The sequence below is a fragment of the Schistocerca cancellata genome, chromosome 2 (genome assembly GCF_023864275.1).
Source record: "Schistocerca cancellata isolate TAMUIC-IGC-003103 chromosome 2, iqSchCanc2.1, whole genome shotgun sequence".
In the NCBI taxonomy this organism is placed as follows: Eukaryota; Metazoa; Arthropoda; class Insecta; order Orthoptera; family Acrididae; genus Schistocerca; species Schistocerca cancellata.
Genome location: NC_064627.1, coordinates 512,995,801 through 513,008,934, shown reverse-complemented (window position 1 = coordinate 513,008,934; position 13,134 = coordinate 512,995,801).

Sequence of the window (13,134 nt, the reverse complement as noted above, 5' to 3'; positions counted from 1 at the left end):
CTACTTGCCGCATCACTGAACACTGCAAGGACAAGAAATTCATTTTGCCGCTGCAACACTTCACTTGTAAAGTTATAACATACACTAGCGTTTCAGTGTTTGAGACACATGAGCATTTTGAAGCTAAAACTACAAAGTTAAAAACATTACAAATTACCAAGAATAAATAAATTTATTGCTGTATCACAACATCAGTGCACTACACTGACAAAAGGAGAATCGATGGCCCACTGTTGCTCTCCGTCTTACGGGTAGCACGCGGAAATAAACCCTCCTTCGAAAACCTTTGGTCTGCAAGTCAGGCCCAAGGGCGTCATAAATAATTACAAAACTTGTTTTTAAATGATATGTATCAAGACGATTATTAAATGGATTGTGCAGTACTGATAATTGCCTTTTATAAGCGCACTACATCACTGTAAGTGTGAATTTTAATTTTTATTATGTCGAAATGTATTTTTCTATGCTTCTATACTTCAATTTGTTAAGTCATATTTTTTTGCTTTTCGGTAATCTCACGCGCACTCGCCCCCCCCCCCCACCCCACCTAAAGTTCTTACGCCACACTATGGAGGCGCCCTGCAGGTTGAGAATTCGTTGACATACACCATAGTCATCTGGTTTTACAGCATGTACCAACTACAACCGGTATGGAAGTATGTGTAAACGGTTTCTTAAAACCTTCCACGCTGTCGTCTTTGACAAATAGACTTAAAGACTCTCTTTCGAACGGATTTCTTGGGACTACGAAGATGCTCTGACGCGATCAATAACCTTGCCAAACACTTATGGTCGTCCATTGCTTTATCCTTTGCCCACACATCCGGTCGTTTCGAATTGACTATACCGTCGGCGCATGTTTTTTGCCACTTGGGGGACCACAATAAAACTTTAAACGAAACGCACATTGAACTGGAATTACAGATTCGCTCTTAGCATACTCCTGTGGCAAAGGATCGTATCGTGCAAATCTTTTTATTATTCATGCAATAAAATGAACTAATACTTTATATCTTGTAGTTACTATGAGCTATATCCCAGAGCAAAGAATCCACAGGTACGGCCGGACGGTTGTAGTTTCAGTGGATCATCTGATGGTTCAAATGGCTCTGAGCACTATGGGACTCAACATCTTAGGTCATAAGTCCCCTAGAACTTAGAACTACTTAAACCTAACTAACCTAAGGACATCACACACACACCCATGCCCGAGGCAGGATTCGAACCTGCGACCGTAGCAGTCCCGCGGTTCCGGACTGCAGCGCCAGAACCGCTAGACCACCGCGGCCGGCCGATCATCTGATCATAACAGTTTGAGATATTCTTTCATTGTGATGTTGGCCCAACAGTCTACAACACTTACAGTTGATACTATTAAATTTTATTACTGAGACATACTTTAATGGTCACTCTGCATAAAGAAGACAATAAAAAGTAAATGCTGGTCATTAATATTCCAGCACAATGAAGGCGGCATGCAACAAACCTCAAATTGAGATGAAGATCCATACCCGAATGTGAAAATGGTTGGATTTTCAGTGCAAAATATACAGCAGTAATGCTTTCGACATTCCGCATGTAAGAAAAGATTATGCAGCAGGTGTCACATTCTGAAATCGTATTTGAATGTTGGTCCTTTGTTAGATGATTCTGCTACGCCTCGCGTTAGAAGGAAAAACCTCTACCAGCATATTTCGGAATTCCTCTGGGGGCAGAACTGCGGCCTATCGAAACTGTGGTTTACCTTTCCGGGAATTTCCTGCTCACATTGGACGGGATTCTTCTGGCTGACATGTAAATATGGAATCGATGGCTTCTGGAGAATCATAGTCGACATGCCGTTTCTCAATGGCCCCACGTGAGTAGTCCCAAGAGGATATACACTATGTGATCAAAAATACTCAGACACCCCCAAAAAGATATGTTTTTCATATTAGGTGCATTGTGCTGCAACCTACTGCCAGGTACTCCATATCGGCGACCTCAGTAGTCATTAGACATCGTGCGAAAGCAGACTGGGGTGCTGCACGGAACTCACGGACATCGAACGTGGTCAGGTGATTCTGTGTCACTTGTGACACACGTCTGTACGCGAGATTATCACACTCCTATACATCTAGCTTCACTGTTTCCGACGTAATAGTGAAGTTGAAACGTGAAGGGACACATACAGCACAAAAGCGTATAGGCCGACCTCATCTGTTGACTGGCAGGGACCGCCGACAGTTAAAGAGAGTCGTAATGCGTAATAGGCAGACATCTATCCAGACCATCACACAGGAATTCCAAACTGCATCAGGATCCACTGCAAGTACTGTGACAGTTAGGCGAGGAGTGAGAAAACTTGGATTTCATGGTCGAGCGGCTGCTCATAAGCCACACATCACGCCGGTAAATGCCAAACGTAGCCTCGCTTGGTGTAAAGAGCGTAAAAATTGGACGATTGAACAGTGGAAAAACGTTGTGTGGAGTGACGAATCACGGTACACAATGTGGCGATCCGATGGCAGGGTTTGGGTATGGTGAATGCCCGGTGAACGTCATCTACCAGCGCGTGTAGTACCAACAGTAAAATTCTGATGCGGTGGTGTTAAGGTGTGGTCGTGTTTCCGCGGAGGGATCTTGCACCCCTTTTTGTTTTGCGTGGCACTATCACAGCACAGTCCTACACATATATTTTAAGCACCTACTTCCTTCCCACTGTTGAAGAGCAGTATGGGGATGGCGATTGTATCTTTCAACACGGTCGGGCACCTGTTCATAATGCACGGCCTGTGGTGGAGTGGTTACACGACAGTAACATCCCTGTAGTGAATTGGCCTGCACAGAGTCCTGACCTGAATCTTATAGAACACCTTTGGGATGTTTTCGAACGCCGACTTCGTGGTAGACCTCACCGACCAACATCGATACCTCCCCTCAGTGCAGCACTCCGTGAAGAATGGGCTGCTTTCCCCAAGAAACCTTCCAGCACCTGACTGAACGTATGCCTGCGAGAGTGGAAGCTGTCATCAAGGCTAAGCGTGTCCAACACCGTACTGAACTCCAGCATTACCGATGGAGGGCGCCACGAACTTGTAAGTCATTTTCAGCCAGGTGTCCGGATACTTTTGATCACGTAGTGTATGATAAACTTCACACCCAAAGGAACTATGAAATTTGTCAAGCCCAAACCTGTTTTGAATTTCCAGCTGCCGTCATAAACGGGAAGAAACATTTTTTCGACGTCTGTCTCGATATATACTTTGTTATTTGTATAGACGGAATTTTATTCGATTTTTTGAAGGCAATTCTTCAACTTGGAAAAGCCTTAAATTCTTTCTCGTGAATATCGTCAAGAAATCTTGCATTTTGCCCAGTCGTGCAAAAGTTGTCACTGACTCTATATCACTTTCACCTGGCTTCAGAAAATAACAAAGAAATCAACTGTTTCCAGCATTTCCGTATGCCAGTATTCATCCCCAGACAGTTCACAATGAAAAGGGAGTTAAGTGAAGTTTCCATTTGACAGCACTGACATATAGGTCTTTCTTACCATGTTAGTTCAGCAAATACATCACCCGGTTTTCTTTGTGTAAGAAGCTATTTTTAGTTTCTGACTATATTTTCGGAGCTACGTGATAATGAAATGTGACACTAACACTCCAGATGCTTCATAAGTGGTAACCGTTTCACTTTTCTTCACCGGCGGTGAATTCGGAATTTGCTGTACCTAGGTCGATGTCTCCACAATTTACGTTCGTCTTAAAGTTCAGCCATGAATTCGCACATCACATAATCTTATCGCGTTTTCTATCGGTTGTTTCGGTTGGTGTATGTTGTATATCTCCAAAGCAGGAAGCAAAACATCCACAGGATTCCCCCATCACCTACGTTGCGAGACTGAAAGTATATTATATTTTTTAAAGTTTTAACTATGGTCAGAACAATGTGCTTATAAAAACTTACCATAAATAAAAACAACAATCACAAAATAAATTATCAGCTTCCGTTTTTAAGAAAGCCTCAGAGAAAGATAATTCCACTTCCACGATCATGCTCATTACGCTCCCAGTTAACATCAATATCCATTTCTTAGTTTCGAGGGCCGAGTTTGGAAATACCCTTTTTAAATACTTATTTTTTAGATAACGTCTGGTGTGCTTTGGCAGCTGAAATTTTAAATGAAGTTAACTACCAGAGACAGAAAAAGAGCAAATTTCGACGTCGGACCATTCTCTTGTTTATGCCGAAGAAGACAGAAGCAAAAATCAAAATTACCCAAGGAAAAACTGCCTTCAATAAAAGGAAGATACCAATCTCAAAGTAACAGCCTACATTCAAGCCTATATTTCCTCTGTGGTACTGTATGTCTGAGGCCTGAACCCTAGGGACTGAGGAACCGATAAGGAAATTTTTTGAGATGTGGTGCTACAGGGGCATCTTGAAAACCAAATGAACTAACAACATGAAGGCTATAAAATAATTGGACAGAACGGGATCTACGGTACGCTTTTCCACAAAGAACAGTTGAGATTATTGACCATCTATTGTAACAAAAATGGTTCAAATGGCTCTGAGCACTATGGGAATTAACATCTTAGGTCATCAGTCTCCCAGAACTTAGAACTACTTAAACCTAACTAACCTAAGGGCATCACACACATCCATGCCCAAGGCAGGATTCGAACCTGCGACCGTAGCAGTCCCGCGGTTCCGGACCGCAGCGCCTAGAACCACACGACCTATTGTAACACGAGGAGCTACTAAAACAATAATAGAAGGATAAGTCAATAGAAAACGAGCTGAAAAAGGCCATGGCTAAAGTGCTGCTCGGCTGTAACTTCGGCGCTGAAGTGCAGAAAAATCCGAAAGGACGGAGGACTGGAGATCTTGTTATATCGATGCACCTACCGATCAGTCCTCGACGAGAACAGGAGGGAAGGAAGGTAGAAACCTGGCGAGTGACACTAGGTTCTATTGGTCACACAGTGACTCGAATCCCGTCGCTGATCTGACCTGTTAGTGCCATACTTATAAACCACATCCAGCAGGAAGGTGAGGACGTCTGTGGAACTGCCCTAGATGCCCTACTCCAGAACAAAATGATGACCTCGTAGTATCTTGTACAACGTATTAAACCGTGAAAATCACATGACGAAAGACAGCTGTGCCCGATCTGTGCCAGTATAATTTACCACCAGATGTTCTCTGGTGCTGCTATTGCCACACACGCAACGAAATCTGCGGAATCACAAGCTGTGCAATCGAGTCCAAGACTGTCTCGGCAGCTCGCACGAGCACGCTAGGAATATCTTCCGACGACATCGATTCGATATTCAGCGGTCGCTCCATACAGCAGTCGCAGCAGTAGACCACGTTTTGCGGTCGCAGCAGTAAACCACGTTTTGCGACAAATCCATGTCGCTAACAAGTCTCCCTACAGGAGCAATGCTTATAACTTGATTTACCAAAGTGACAGTGCCACCTGGAGTAAGCTGAGTTTGAAATGCATTGCGATATACACTCCTGGAAATTGAAATAAGAACACCGTGAATTCATTGTCCCAGGAAGGGGAAACTTTATTGACACATTCCTGGGGTCACATACATCACATGATCACACTGACAGAACCACAGGCACATAGACACAGGCAACGAGCATGCACAATGTCGGCACTAGTACAGTGTATATCCACCTTTCGCAGCAATGCAGGCTGCTATTCTCCCATGGAGACGATCGTAGAGATGCTGGATGTAGTCCTGTGGAACGGCTTGCCATGCCATTTCCACCTGGCGCCTCAGTTGGACCAGCGTTCGTGCTGGACGTGCAGACCGCGTGAGACGACGCTTCATCCAGTCCCAAACATGCTCAATGGGGGACAGATCCGGAGATCTTGCTGGCCAGGGTAGTTGACTTACACCTTCTAGAGCACGTTGGGTGGCACGGGATACATGCGGACGTGCATTGTCCTGTTGGAACAGCAAGTTCCCTTGCCGGTCTAGGAATGGTAGAACGATGGGTTCGATGACGGTTTGGATGTACCGTGCACTATTCAGTGTCCCCTCGACGATCACCAGTGGTGTACGGCCAGTGTAGGAGATCGCTCCCCACACCATGATGCCGGGTGTTGGCCCTGTGTGCCTCGGTCGTATGCAGTCCTGATTGTGACGCTCACCTGCACGGCGCCAAACACGCATACGACCATCATTGGCACCAAGGCAGAAGCGACTCTCATCGCTGAAGACGACACGTCTCCATTCGTCCCTCCATTCACGCCTGTCGCGACACCACTGGAGGCGGGCTGCACGATGTTGGGGCGTGAGCGGAAGACGGCCTAACGGTGTGCGGGACCGTAGCCCAGCTTCATGGAGACGGTTGCGAATGGTCCTCGCCGATACCCCAGGAGCAACAGTGTCCCTAATTTGCTGGGAAGTGGCGGTGCGGTCCCCTACGGCATTGCGTAGGATCCTACGGTCTTGGCGTGCATCCGTGCGTCGCTGCGGTCCGGTCCCAGGTCGACGGGCACGTGCACCTTCCGCCGACCACTGGCGACAACATCGATGTACTGTGGAGACCTCACGCCCCACGTGTTGAGCAATTAGGCGGTACGTCCACCCGGCCTCCCGCATGCCCACTATACGCCCTCGCTCAAAGTCCGTCAACTGCACATACGGTTCACGTCCACGTTGTCGCGGCATGCTACCAGTGTTAAAGACTGCGATGGAGCTCCGTATGCCACGGCAAACTGGCTGACACTGACGGCGGCGGTGCACAAATGCTGCACAGCTAGCGCCATTCGACGGCCAACACCGCGGTTCCTGGTGTGTCCGCTGTGCCGTGCGTGTGATCATTGCTTGTACAGCCCTCTCGCAGTGTCCGGAGCGAGTATGGTGGGTCTGACACACCGGTGTCAATGTGTTCTTTTTTCCATTTCCAGGAGTGTATTAAAACACAGAATATAATCGTGACTCATAGGCGTCTAACTACCTAATATTAGATGCAGTTTTGCTCAATAGGACTGTCTGATGCGTAGCTGACGCAGGCCCAGCCGCAACAACAAGGCTGAAGACTGAACTTTACAGTGAAGTGAACCGCAGACACGGCATGCGCAGCAGCTGCAGGAAAAAAAGAGAGTGTGTCGGTGATCCCCCTGACATTCCACGAGAGGAACGCGGAAAAGATAAGCGGCAGCCGCGAAGAAAGGCTAAAAGAGCTGGCTGGCGTGCCCAAGCAGCAAAAAGATACACGCTATCAGTGCCAGGTCGACAGTATTTTCACTAACGTTTCACCTCAGCGTTTCCACCGTGACGTAATCAATTTCTTTCCTGTCACCAGTTTGTCATGAAAGTCGCAACACTTCTAATAAGAAACGTCGTACAATAGAACGAAACAAATTCTACGCAAGAATGTCTCGACTGATTTTATTTACTGCTTTATCTTATCTTTTACATCTGACCATGCATCTTCTGTATATTAGTAAACTACCATCCGGAACCCGGTCCATGGTATCCAGAACCATTGCAGGCTGGTCGTCTAATGGGTTTCAGGGCTAACAAAAATTTTATTTTCAATATTTCGGGTAATTAAAATTTAAAAATTAAAATTAAAAATTTAAAATGCTGTCATAATCTAATCATTAAGAGATATAATCTAATGTTAACATTTTAACAAAATACTGCAAGTATTAGCGTTAGAAACTGTGCGCCTCGGGGCAGTGTAACTGATGGTGCGTAAACGCGTGGACTTGATTCATCCAGCATTTGAGAATGAGAATAATTAGCGACTTACAACAAATTTTGCACATAATTTCAAATCATTCCGGAACTTTTACTCGCTGAAACCTCCCCCCCCCCCCCAATGATGAATTTATTACTTCTTTACTAATAACTGTATTCTTAACACATTTTACAGTCAGTATCCACATATACCACCGAATTCACCTGCGAAGTTGTGCGACACATAATTCAGGAAATCATAAACAGTTGGACGCATGAAAAATTAGCGTTTGCTTGAAATGGCGCACAGTAAAATTTCGTCACCGTGTACTACATTTTAAGTTATAACTTCTTTGCTACTAACTCTATTCACAACTTACTTCCCATACAATATCTGAATGTATTTCTGAATATACCTGGTATCAGTAGAGGACACATAGTTCTACGACATGAGGTCATAAACATTTATATCCTTGAAAAACTAGCTTTTTGTTTGAAACGGAGCGCAAATTGCTGTGTTTATATTTATGCAGTTTTCATAATGAAAGCACTTAGCGACTTCAAACAAACTTTAAGCATAATTTCGTATCTTTTCTAAACTTCTCGCGTACATGCTTAAAGGCAAACGTTTAATACGAGGTGTGTTCAAAAAGTAAGATGACTTTATATTTTTATGAAAAAATATTTATTTATTCATCAATATTCATGTTGTCCCATTCAAAATAATCAGCCTCAGATACAACACACTTCTGCCAACGCTTCTTCTAATCCTAGAAGCACTTCTCATAAGCACTTTTTGGAACAACCTTGAGTACTTCCAGTTTTTATTTCCTTAGTCGTTGAAAATCTTCGTCCTTTCATAGGTCTCTTCAGCTTTGGGAACAGGAAAAAGTCGCGGTGAATATGGTGTTCGAAGCTTGATTGTCGTGTTGTTTTTGGCCAAAAAATCTCTCACAAGCAACGACGAATGGGCAGGTGCATTGTTGTGATGCGAAAGCCATGAATTGTTTTTCCACAATTCCGGACTTTTTAGCGTATTGCTTCTCGCGAACGGCGTGTAACGTCAAGGTAATACTCTTTATTGACGACTCAACCTTGAGGCAAAAATTCATGATGCACAACGCCACGACAATGGAAAAAAAACAGTGGGCAAAGCTTTGACATTTCATCGAACTTGGCGTGATTTATTCGGTCTTGGCTCTCCGGGATGCTTACATTGAGACGATTGGCCTTTGGTTTCGACGTCATAACCGTAAACCCATATTTAGTCACCAGTTACGACCCTTGTGTGCAAATCAGGATCATCATCGACGTCATTCGAGAGCTCCTAAGCTATGCTCGTGCGACGGTTCCTCTGCTCAAAATTGAGAACTTTTGGAACAAACTTCTCTGACACACGACTCCTGCCCAAAACATCCGAAAAAATTGTATTACACGACTCGACCGATATGCCAACATCCTCATCAGCTTCTCTTACGGTAATTCGACGAGTTTTCAAAACAATTTTATTCACAGCTTTGACGTTATCATCTGTTGTTGATGTGTTGGGGCGTCCAGAGCGAGATTCGCTGTTGGCATCTCTTCGGCCATCTTGGAAGAGCTTATAACACTTGTAAGCTTCTTTTTTTATTCGACTGTCAACATTTCAAGTGTTTTAGAGCACTTGACTCCATTTTTCACACAAAATGTGATGCAAATTCTTTGCTCTATTTTTTTATAATAATCTAAAATCGCTGAGCACACTACAACACGTCTAACCTTTCTATCTGTCAAAAATTAATGAAATATGCTGTACACTTGAAATTGTGTACATATGTTTGGGTCATGTTTACCAACATAACAAAAAAAATCGATAGTCAAATGTACGTTGCCCGCGCAATTTGAAAGTCACCTTAGTTTTTGAACAGCTCTCGTACATTAACTCATTTGTAAAGTAATCAGACGTCTGAAACTCCTTTATACATGGGAGTTCGGTTCTTTAAAGAATCGGGCGTTTATTGGTTCTAGAAAGTTAGCATTATATGTGTTACGATAAGCGTAAGTCACATCTGGTACACAACGTTATAAGACATTACTATAGTGATGAAAAAGAAAAGTTTCTATTTGCGCAGTAATGGATCGAGCATTAGATTTTGCTTGAAAATGTTTGGATAAAATCATAAAAAGTGTTTCTTGTTAATACGTAATTCAGTTATCAATCTCTTCAATACAGTGACTATAAAGATTAGTCTAATGGTTACAGAACAGATGAATCACAATTTTATCACATGTAGCGTCGGTTGACAACACGACGGAATTCACTGGTCGCGATACAAGCTCGTCTGGTGCTGTCAGGTTGCCACATGCGTCTGTATTATCACTGTTCTCTGTATTGTCGTTCAACGACACCTGGAGATGATCCGTATACGTTTGGACGGTGCTGGCCGCTGTATTTGTGATAGGTCAGCTGCGTAATCGCTTAGCGCAATTTCTTCATTTCCTTCCCGTCGCTTCCGTAACTCTCCCATTCTTGCCGCAATGGATTTTTTAGTCTTTATCAGTTCTTTTTGGTGTGGGCTTTTCTCTGACTTGCCTTTTCCAAAATTCCGAACGTATTTACGAGTCATATGCAACGGACATCTTTCATTATTCAGCAGTTTTCAGTTTAATATTGATTTTCATTTATATTCCGGCGACTATTTTTATAGTATCGCAAGCTCTTGACAGTGGCACCCGATTCAGTGCCCTAGCTAAAAGCAATTCCACGCTACACCAGTTTATAACTGTACACAAAGTTAATTCGTACCAATCACGCGACTGCATCTACTCAATACTGGACGACAAACAAGTAGACATGATCTATCCGTTGCGCGCTCAACCATTGTTTACGCATTATTAGTGTCGTAGTTATTAGCGATTCAAATCTGACGGTATTTCATCACACAAGAAAACTTCGGTAACGAGCGTACAGACGCTGTGACGACAAAAAGCACAGTTTTCATTCTTCATGAGTACAACGACAAAGACAAATAACAAGAAGGTGCTTTCTAACTAAGAGGTTTAGCAGCAGTGGATGTAAGAGAAGTCGTGGAAGAGATAGGAGAAAGAAAGTGAGGTGACTGACTGAGAAATGAAAAGAGCAAGACGGGAAAATGAGAGAAGATGGGAACATTTGCTTTATTGTTTGACAGAGGATAAAACCGGCCATACGATTTAATTTTTGGAGAACTGTTGTGAAGGAGACTGGAGGAAGTGTTCTTCTCAAAATCAACCGATCATTTAATTGGGCGCAGAGTGTCGGGTAACTCGCATCAGAAGCAGACAGCAGCAACAGAGAAGGAGTTTCCGAGGGTTTCTGCATCATGGATGACAAGGGTACTATATAGATAAGTGAGACATTGTCTTGATTATGGTAAGGCAGGTAGTTAATATGTGACGCAAAGTACTGAGTCACTCGCGCACGGAGGAGCTGTTGAAATAAACATAGCGTGTGGTAGGTACATAACTTGCCTGGCCGCAACTAATCGAACTTGTCATATGAACCGTTGATACACTGATTAAAGAGGAAAACCATTATACAGAAGAATATTTGAGTTCTTAGTGATTTAGCAGCAACACAAAAATGTGAAATAGAACGAAAAAAAGAAGGAAGGTTAGTGTTTAACACCCCATCAACAAATCGGTGCCGGCCGCTGTGGGTGAGCGGCTGCTACGGACGCAGATTCGAATCTTGCCTCGGGCATGGATGTGTGTTATGTCCTTAGATTAGTTAGGTTCAAAATGGCTCTGAGCCATATGAGACTTAACATCTATGGTCATCAGTCCCCTAGAACTTAGAACTACTTAAACCCTAACTAACCTAAGGACAGCACAACGAGGCAGAGAAAATCCCTGACCCCGCCGGGAATCGAACCCGGGAACCCGGGCGTGGGAAGCGAGAACGCTACCGCACGACCACGAGATGCGGGCGATTAGTTAGGTTTAAGTAGTTCTACGTCTAGGCGACTGATGACCTCAGATGCTGAGTCCAATAGTGCTTAGAGCCATTTGAACCATTTGATAACTCGGTTGTTAGAAACGGAGCACAAGCTCGGATTACGGGAGGATGGGGTAGGAAACCGGTGAGCCCTTTCAAAGGAACCATTCCGGCATTTTCCGTAAGTGATTTAGGGAAATCAGGGGAAACCTAAATGTGGCTCTCAGCGAGCGGGGTAGCGCAGTGGTTAGCACACTGGACTCACGTGGTTCCTTCGAAAGGGCACGGCCTCTTTTTTTTCTCCACCCTCATCTAATCCGAGCTTACGCTCCGTCTTTAATGACCTAGTTGTCTCCTCCTTCTCCTGCTCCTAAATGTGATGGCTGGTCGAGTATCTGAACCGCCGTCCTACCGAATGCGAGTCCAGTGTGCTAACCACTGCACCGCCATGCTCGATAAATAAAGGGCAAACTGACAGCAAGGGGGCATACTTGGTGGTTCAGACCATATGGTGAAACAAGAAGCTACCAAAAGGATCAGTTCTGTAGTAGTGAAGTACAGAACGCTACCAATACCAAAAAGGGAAAACACTGCGTAGGTAGCAGCAGCACATGGAAACAACCTATTTCCTATGTCACAAGGGGCACCAGAGGATACGTGAAACAGGACACGTGGTCAGTGTGAAATCGAGAAACATAAAAACATTATGGAGACTCCCATTCAACAGATCTTATCAGCCGGGAATTTTTCCAGAGGAAGTCGGCAATTATTTGCGCTGCATAGGAAAGAACCAGACAATAAGTAAGAACTACGCAATAAGTAAAGCACTCGAAATAAAAGAAAAGTTGTACATAAAAGATCATTATCAACTAGGGAAATTACGTTGTCGTGTAGAAGACTTTTTGATTACTAAGGCAGAAGGAATGGCCGTAGTAATAGAAGAATAAGAATAAAAGGGAGAAGAGATAACTAAGAAGTAATTCTTTTATGGTAAATTCGATAGAATGTACAAGAATGTGCTGCTCGAAGATCCTACTAGAAGCCTACTGAACATTTCTGCAGTGTTCTAGATCATTACTTTCGTGACGTATAAATTCGCGCGAATACCGGCGACAACTATACACCATGCTTCAGGAAGACTAAAAACTACGAGTAGTAACACTTTCGGGGCATCAGAATTTAGCGGACTAGCTTTCTGTTAAGCACACGCAGATATAGAAGCAATACTTACATAATTTTTCATGGAACATCAGTGGAGCTTCTCCTGGAAGAACAAGTATGCAGCCGGCCGCGGTGGTCTCGCGTTTCTAGGCGCTCAGTCCGGAACCGCGCGACTGCTACGGTCGCAGGTTCAAATCCTGCCTCGGGCATGGAGGTGTGTGATGTCCTTAGGTTAGTTAGGTTTAAGTAGTTCTAAGTTCTAGGGGACTGATGACCACAGATGTTAAGTCCCATAGTGCTCAGAGCCATTTGAACCATTTC